The following is a 9,424-nucleotide window of genomic DNA, read 5'->3' as shown; positions in this document are numbered from 1 at the left end:
GTGCGTGGAAATGGTTGCTGCATTCAGCCTCCCTTTGCTCCCCTGGAGCTGGATTTGTCCACGCTGAGCTTCTGTCCCTGCCTGCCGGGTATCTGCTGGCCCTCTGCACAGCCAGCCGAGGTGCTGGTGGCTGGGGTTCAACAGCAGGGGGGAAAATGGGGGGGCCTGTGCGCTGCCCCCAGGACAGCATAATAGAAGCGTCTCCGGACTGGGTGAGGGCTTGGGCTGGGGCGGGCTCGGAGCATTCCCGGGTCGCCTTTTACAGGGGTAAACTATGAAACTGAATTGGGGAGTAAACGGCACGTTTGTAAAACACGGCGCCAAGCACCACTGGCCCAAAACATGCACAGTGCAGGCCACAGCCCTGCACCCCAGACAAGTAATGCAAGCTCTCCCGATCGCTGCGGACCCACCGCTTTACCCTGTCAGCACCTATGCCACCCGTGCCCTGTGTGCAGCAGCCTCCCTCCAAACTCCCTCACCAGCTAGCCCCGGCCAGGCCCACGCACCACCCTGCTGACAGGGCACTTCTGGCTAACATAGACCTTCTCCTGCTTCTTCCTTCGGTCGCAGTGAAGAGGATGAAGCCTGAGCTCATGTGGCTGGGAAGCTGGGGAGCAGTGCAGAGCCAAGCCCTGCATTGGCTTCCCTATGCAGAGAATTGGACGGCTCAGAAATGAAGCGTTCCTCCTCCCTACAGGCTCTACCTGAAATAGCCAAGCCTGTCAGATCCCCGTCCCCGGCCATGATGGATTAGCCTCTCCAAGGCACAAGGCAATTTATTCATTAGTGACATTTACACCTTGTGGCTGCATTAGCCATTGCGGTTTGGTGACACGTGCTCGAGCTGTCAGTGCTGGGCTTGGAGGCAACATCGCTGCTCTGACAATGCAGCAAGGCTTGGCCTGGGCACCTCAGCTTGGAAATCCCCCCTGCCTGTCTCCTCGGCCAGAGCATGCACAGCCTGCTTTGAAAGCCCGCTTTGTTCCCAGGCTTCTTCATCAGATGCCCCGCTCCCTCTGTTTCCCTCCCACCCTCCCGGCCTCGCAGACCACTGCTCCAGCACAGCAGCCTCCTGCCCTGTCTTGTTTCGTGTCTCCCGCAAAAAACACCGCATCTGCAAAGCCTTTTACAGCTGTTCTCGTACTGCCCCTCCTCTCCACGCGTCTTGCTGAGCATTTACACGCTATTCTGCCCTCCTCAGCTAGCTCCTCCATCAGCTGCGCCTTGTTCAGCCCACAGCAAAGCTGCCCTCGGTCCCAGCAGAGAAGCACAGAGCCCATGTTCGGAGACTGCCCCAGTAGACATGCTGCTTTCACCGCGATGCCGTCCCCTGGTCCCGCACCACCACAAGAGCTGACCCGCCTCTCCTCCCCAGCGACAGCACTGGGGCAGTGCAGATCAGGACCACCAAAATGTCAAGGGCTTCTGTTTTCTAACCTCGGTCTGTCAAACTTACCCTGTCTACAAAGGCTCAGAGAAGTGCTGTGAAATTCTCTGGGAAAGCATAAAGTGATGCAAAAGTGAGGCCAGGATGTGCTGCAATGCTCTGCAGGCTGTGCTGTCTCTCCACCAAGCAAGCAGGAGGCACGCCAGGGCAGGGAGCATTGCTGGAAGGCCATGCACGGGCAAACCAGCAGGTTACGGTGAGATCTGGCCACCAGCACGCCTGAGGTCATCACGCGTCCGCTGGCGTTTCACAGCCAGCCCACCGCGCCTAGCAGGGAGAGGACTGAAACGATGCAAATGCACGGCCTCGGAGGCATTCAGCGGAGGGGGGTGCTTTGGTTAGCTCAGAGGAATGACAGTTTGCACATCAGGTTTGGGGAGGGTGAGAAGAGCTGGAGAGTGTTGGCCAGGGAGCAGATCCAGCAGCTCTCCCGTTTCAGGCAGCCAGCAAGGGATTAGCTTGTTCTCAAACACAGCTTGCTCCATGCTTTTAGCCCTGCTCCCTGCCACTCGCTGCAGCAAATGTGACACTTCACACCACCTCCTCACAAAAACCAGGTCAGGAGTTTCCTCTCACGAGGAACAAGCAATGTTCTGTCACCTTGCAAAGCCCTCGCCACGAGGACGGATGGGCGACACCAGACCAAAGCCACAAACACCAACCCTCTGCAAGACCGTGGGTCCTGGCCGTGCACGCGAGCAGGCAGAAGCACGCCCTGCCACACGTGCACCCTTGGGTGGACAGCCAGGTCACACTCCAGGGGCAGAGGAAGACTTTAAACTCCAGCCTCCGTTCCTGATCAGCCTACCCCACTGCGAAGCCACAGGGCCACCATCCCAATCTTCCTTGAGCACTTTTTTTCCACCAGCACTGCACATTTCTAACAGAGCTGGCTGAAGCGGAGTGTTTAAACCCACCTCATCGTCAAAAATTAAATTTTTTAAGCAAGGAACAGCAACCTGAAACACTCCTCACAACTGTTAAGGGCTTTTAGTCTCGTTTCAGTTTGAAAAAGCCGTTGGCATTTCCAGAGTGAAATCCTGTTATTTTGGGGGTCTAGTTGTCACGGCTTTATTCCCAATCGGCTGAACGGTGCTGTGCACGCTGCTTTGTCAGATGCTCCGTTACTTTCCTTCCCCTCCACTCGGCCCCTGGGGACAGGCTCTCCCTGGGAGGGCAGGAGCCGCACAAACAGAGCCCACCAGCTTCTGGCCGGGCTGAGACGGAGGCAATGTCTGCTTTCAGCTGACTCTCTCTCTGCATCTGCTTCTGGAGATGTGTATAGACTCGGCCTTGGGTTTTTTCAAACCTTTTCACCCTCACCGGTTTGTGGGCTGCCATCCAAAGTCCGAATTCATGGCACGGCAGCTGACGGCACTGCTAATGGACATTGGGACCATGGGACTGATACAAAACACTAAGTCATCTCACCACATTCTAGCTAGGCTTTTTCTTTCACTAATGTGAGTAGCTAAGATTGCAGAAGCAGCTTGTGCTGATGGACAGTGAAAGAACCTTGTGTGTCTGTGTGTGAAGTCACTTCGCTCTACAAAGTCTGCTAAATTATAATCACAGTAGGTGATCCATCCGTTCCTGAAGTTCAAAGGACTAGGGAGGGTTCAGGATGGGCACCAATTTCTCACAAGCTTCATTTTCCCAAATGAATTTTACAAAAAACAAACAAACGAACAAACAGCCCCAACAAAAACAGTCTTCCTCCAGAGGAGGGGAGGAATAAAACCCACTTAGCTTTCCGGCAGCCGCTGTGCTTATTCTCAGTGCTGGATGGCCACGCCGCACATTGTAAAGGGCTCCTGAAAACTCGGCAGCTTCTGGAAGTGTTGCATAGGTGGATGATGTACCTGTTAGTAGAGCCTGGTTATGAGCTGCAGGAAGAGGAGCTTGCTGAATTCCACAAAGAAACTGTGCCTCCCTCAAGACAGACAGACGAGGTGAGGAGGGAAGGAGGAAGGGGAGGCCATGAGGCCATGGGTCTTGCAGGTTCAGTTCTGTCTTTGGGACCTTTTACCTCGTGTGTGGAAAGGCTACAGTCCTTTGAGAGAAGGCTCCTCTCCCAGTGCAGTGGAGGTCAATTTGCTTGTTAGCTTGCTTTTGAAGGAGTTGACGAGATCACATCCATGGGCATAATATTTCCCTTGGTGGAGCAGCTGTGATGGAGGCAGTAGAGCAGAACAATTCAACCCACTGCTTCCAGAGACAGCAGATATTCAACATTCATTCATGTTGGCCAAGTCCCAACACAAACTCTATGCATTAAAGCAACAGTGTGACAGATCAATTTGTCTGGCCTCAAGGAGAGAACACTCTGAGGAGTTGCTAAGCCAAGCTCACATTGGTATAGTACCACTGGCTTCAATAAAATTACACTAGGAATGAACACAGCCCATTAACTTCTACCTGAAATGTGACTAAGCCCCTTTCCCCTTTTTCCAGAATGCCCATGGGGAAAAATGCCCTTGGCAGGCTCAGCACCAAGTCCCCACTGTGGTCCCAGGTCCGATGAACCAGCCTTTGGTGCCCCCACATACCTGGCTCAGTGGAGACTCTAGGCCCACATGCATCGCAGGAGGCAATATTACCAAATAGAGCTAACACTTAAACCATGTCCTGTTTCTGAGATGATATGGATCCAGATCATATTCATACAGGCCTTATTCTAACCACTGAATATAAATGAAACATGATTAGAAGTACATAGCACAAATTGAGACTTATAGTTCTTTGGTAACACAACTTCTTGGTGGTGTTGTAGTATTTCAGACCCATGCCCTACAGCTACTGCAGCAGAGCAGGAGCACATTGCAGCAAGGTCGTATCCTGCTAAAAGTAAGGCAGCACCCTGGTGATATTAGGACTGAAGCCACGGTCGGAAAGGCTGGAGGGAGAGCTTAAAAGATATTATTCTTCTCATAGGCTAATCAGCAGGCAATGATTTACTGGCATTGGATGCTATCTAACTTTCTTAAACTTCCACTTAATAAACCTCTTCCTGCGGTCCCCCCTCCATGGGCATCCATCACAGTTACTAAACAGCTCTGCAGCCTCTCCAGCATGAGTGAAGAGACAACAAAGAGGGCAGGGATGGGCTGGGTCTCTAACATGTGCATTTTATGGGGAGCGGAAAGGGAGGGGGGTGTGCTTGTTTGAAATCAGAAAAACAGCAGCTTCCCCAGCACTAACCCTGAATATTTGCCTGGTTGTGACTCTGGAAGGCTCGGCATTGGCCATAAGATGAGATTCCCTCTCCTCATCCTAACAAATATCACTACAGTTGCTCAACCCGAAAGCCCTCTCTGAAATCTCCCTCCTTGGCGTGGTCTGCATGACATGCAGTGGGCTCAAGAAGTACCACCAGGCTGGTTGGTGTCACCGCCTGGTTCTGCATGAACAAAGAGCTGGGCACTGGGAAGCTTCCAGTGTGTGCTGAAAGATGGATAAGTGGGTGATGATGTGTCTTGAAGATCAGCTAATCCAGAGCTTCTCACAAGCGCATTCTCTCTCTTTTTCTAGTTCAGGAAAGCTGGAGAGCTTTTAAGTACCTGGCAAGTATACTGGCAGAAACGGAAAACACCAAATAGTCCAAACTCATTGCCCAGCCCTGCAGCAGTGAGGACTAGCTCTCTTCTAGGGATGTGTTAACGTCGTGAAGCGCCAGGAAGAGGAGCTGGCAGCGTTCCCGCTTCACTCGTCCCGGTAGGAGAGGAAAGCCTGCTGACAAGTGCAATGCTGAGCCTGACTCTCGGCCCATGGAAAGCTGCAATGGGTGAATGACGTATGGAAAAAAAAAAAAGCCTTCTGCCTGCGGAGACCCTCTAGTTATTGCCCCCTCCTACTGACAAGCACCCGGCTTCTACCTTCCCAAAGGGTGATGCAGGCTGTCCTGCTCACCTTGCGTAAGGGGCCAGCAGCTCTGTCTACTTCGCTCACTTTGAAGAGATCTTCTGCACCAGAAATGAGGACACAGCCAGCCTGACAGACCAAGGCATTGCTTGCACCTTTGGCCCTCTCCTGTCACCCAGGCCAGGCTCAGAGCAGGAAGGATAGACTCGCCACATAGGGAAAACTTCCGTATCGTCACGCAAGCCAGGGTTTGCCCAGTAAGCCAGGGGTTTGCCCTGGGGGAGAGAAGACACTGGGATTGGTGAAGGGAAGGCTGCAGAGACCAGATAACGCCTGCTTGTGTCGGGAAGGCCATGGGGAAAAGGAGCAGAGCCAATTAAACTCACCAGTCAATGGAGGAGAAGTAATGGGATTAAGATACAGCAGGGAGAATTCAGGTTAGATATAACGGAGCAGGCTATCATGAGAGGAGCAGACTGGGCCATCGACTGAGCTGCCAAAGGAATCGTTGTCACCGACACAGACACGGCAGAGAGCAGACACAAGCCTGCAGGAAGAGCAGGCGCCTGACTGCTGCTCAGCCTGGAGCTGTGGTGGGTGGATGTCCGTGTGCCGGGGGAGATGGGACCACTCCACCATGGAGAGGCTGTGTGCCAGAACAGGGACAGACCGTCTTTGGATATCTGTGCTGATAACCTGAGCTGCGAGGAGAATTAAATCAGCTGCCCTTTGCCCAGGGCACTAGGGTCCTTTGCCAACACTCAATAGGAAACCTATACACGCACACCCCTTCTGCTGGCTGTGTCCCGTGGTGGGGGTGGGAAGGGAGAGCCCAGTTGTCTGCCATGGACTTCCCTGCCTGGCTAGACATGCTGCCCTGCCATTGCAGGCAGGGAGAAGGAGAGGGAGCACAACCCTAGTTTCAGTCTGTCCTCTTCAGCTCCACCACTTCTCTGCCAAGCCAGGCAGCTTCTGTCCCTCCTGCTCCAGCTCCCCTCCCATGCTCAAGCACGCCATCCCTCTTTCCTGAGCCTAAGACAGGGCAGGAAGGTCTCCAGCCTGGGAAGAATGGAGTAGGCTGGACCTGGGGGGCAGCTCCACCAGGTGCAGTGGGTAGGAGGGCCAAGAATATGAGGAAGGGATCTCCAAGAAATCCTGGCATGCAGCGGAGAGCACTGGTGAGAGAGGTCCCACTTCTCAGGGTGCTGTGGGTCTGGCATGGCCACACACCGTGGCACTGGAACTACGTCTGGAGCCTGGCAGCGGCTGGCACTACGTGCATGGGGAAGGCGTTCAGCAGCAGGAAGACTCTGCATGGATCCTGCAGGCCAGAGCAGCAGCCATGCCTCAAAGACACGTGTATCCACCTGGACAGACCACCTCCAGAATAAGATTTTGTGGGTGAAAATGAGGCCAGAGGAACAAACTGAGGCAATCTCATGAAGAGGCCTAGAAAAAGCCAAGGACAAGGTGCCTGAAAGCAGAACTCTGCTGCAGGTGCTAAAGGAAGGGGGCACAGAGACCCTACTAATCTGTCCCTATTCTGAAGACTGTCTTTGCCCCAGGGAGCTAAAAGGCCTGCCAAACCTTTGATAAATCCATCTGTCCAAGGCACCTTGGAGGCTAGAGATGGAAAGACGAGCCACTGCAGCCTAATTTAAGCAATGTGTAGGAGATTTCAAAGAGAACATGTTGGGAAGGACAAATGGACCACGTTCCTCACTAATGACCCATTGCAGCTCCACTGACTGCATGTCCCCTGATTCACCAGGACATACAAGCACACACCATTATCTCCCCAGAGTCACAAGGACCCTCAGCATTGCCCTTGGCTTACATTAGGCCCTTGGAGAGAGAAGCACAAGAACAGCAAGCCAAATGTCATCACTAAGCAAGAAAATCCCAGGGCAGCCAAGGGGGCTGTAGCTGCTTTCACCCAGTTTGAATCTGTGCCAATAATGATGAGAACAAAACGCGGAGAAGGATATGCCCGCACTGGAAACCTTATGCTTCCCTGTTCTTAAAGGACCTTCTTATTTAAGCCAACATCTAGGTCTGGTAGTGATAGTAAGGGCAGATTACAAGACAGAATCATAACGGAGTGCAATTTTAAGGGCCTTTCTGTTCAAACCGCTGTTGTTTGGAGTCTAGCACTTGAGATCCAGGAGGACAAGGGCAAGAGACACTGACCAGGACATGCAAAGCACAAAGAGCAGAAGAACAGACCACTCGGGGCAAAGCCAAGCGGAGCCTTACAATTCCCACAGGTGCTGACCACTCCAGGCTTGCCAGCAAGAATTGATTTTCAAAAGAGGACTGATGTGGTGCATTTGCAGCCTCCCCAAGACCTGGGAGGAAGCAGTACAGCAGCATGACTAGAGAAACAGACCCTTCATAAATAAGTTGGCAGGAGGAAGACTGCCTGAACTAAATAAAATGCCTTACTGTTTGCTGTTACATCTTGCCCTTCTGCAATGGATGCAGAAGCAGACACCAAGCTCGAATGCCCAGGTGCTAATGGACTTGCTCTTGGTCACCCAAGACCTCCTGTTCTCAGCCGTTGTTTGCCCCAGTGGATGAGGGAAGCATGGTGAGGCTGAGGAGCAGTGCTGTCTCGAGAAATTGCTGGCTGATTTGGCACTCACTCCCCTAAAGAGCTGACTGAAAAGGAGACAGCTTTTCTGAGAACAGGGACATGAGAGATCTGGGGAATATGTTGATGGAGAAGAAAAAGCTGGGTGTCTGCATGCTGCAGCTACTGAGCAGCTTCAGTGGCATGAAGGCTCCTTGCCCAATGTCACCGAGTTCCTTTCCAGCAGGATAGAAGGGGCAGCACAGAGCTCAGAGCAGGCCAACCTGCCCTGACAAGAGCAAGGCAGAGGAACCCAGGGGCTGATGGGCTACACAGAAGCCACCTCACTTCTCACAGCCTGACACCTCTCTGCAAAAACCTCTGTAGTGCAAACTGCTTGGTTTTAAGCAGGTTCCCCTGTAACGTATCCCCAGACTCTGTTCTGCAGAGCATCCCTCACAGCAGATGCCTCCCTCCCTCCCAGCTGCAAGTCCTGCACCCACTGTGGGGCCCCACAGAAGGGGGAATCCCTTTGCTCCTCATTTCCCCAGCCCAGGTTCCCGATGCTCCAGCATGCTTTTGCATTTCTCCCTCCCAGCCCCTCAGAGCTCTCTGCCAAAACCAGGCTTCCAGGAGCCTGCAGCTCAGAGTCTGCAGCCAGCGCCCAGCCTGATCTCATGCAAAATTCACTCTTGCAGACACGCACCAACCTGCTGCTCTATTACCAATAGTTGAACTGCAGCTGAACCTACCAGAGACTTTCTTGATGCTTGTCTGAACCGATTAGGACACACTTCAAAGCCAGTAAGGGACCCCAGCCTCTCGATGCGCTGCCTATTACCACGATGCCTGTCCCAGTGCCATCCTCTCCCCCTTCCCCAGCTCACTGGGGGCCTCCCGTTTTCTCTTTCCAGCTGAGCCCTCCTCCAGCAAGCGGATCAGTAGCGCTGCAGATCTCCGCTCCGTCTGGGTTTGCACATTCATCCCTTCCCCGGTGCTGCCTGCCTGCTGTCATCCCAAACCGAAAGCCCTTTACCTAGGGGATGCTGACTCTCAGAGCTGGCGTGCCGAGGCTTCATAAGGAGCTGAGCCTGGGATCCTCTGGAGGCGGTGCCATTCCCAGCAGTGAGAACAGAGTAACAGTCGAAGCATGGTCTAAAAAAAAGAGTGGGGAGGGTGGGAACGGTCGGGGGGAAGGGGAAGAGCTAGATTCGTGGCTTTCAGCCTTTGCTCTAACCTGCCGCTCAGCTCCACGTGCCTTGATGCCTGAGACCTTTAGGCCCGGGCAGTTACACGCTGCTCCCAAAGGGCCCGTTCCCCTCCACCCTGCGAGGGGTCTCGCTCCAGCGTGGGCAGCGGGGCGGGCAGAGGTGCAGCAGGGCGTTTTCTGGTGGCTGCTGGTTCCTCGGAGCACAAGCCAGCCTGGACCCAGGGCTGGGAGCCAAAGCACCCCCCTCCCTGAGTCAGGCCTGTCTTTTTATTCCCCCCTTTGGATCTCGATGCCGTGAATTATGGTTTTGGGGTTGGTTTGGTTGGTTGGG

The sequence above is a fragment of the Fulmarus glacialis genome, unplaced genomic scaffold (genome assembly GCF_000690835.1).
Source record: "Fulmarus glacialis isolate BGI_N327 unplaced genomic scaffold, ASM69083v1 scaffold36188, whole genome shotgun sequence".
In the NCBI taxonomy this organism is placed as follows: domain Eukaryota; kingdom Metazoa; phylum Chordata; class Aves; order Procellariiformes; family Procellariidae; genus Fulmarus; species Fulmarus glacialis.
This window is presented reverse-complemented; position numbering follows the sequence as displayed.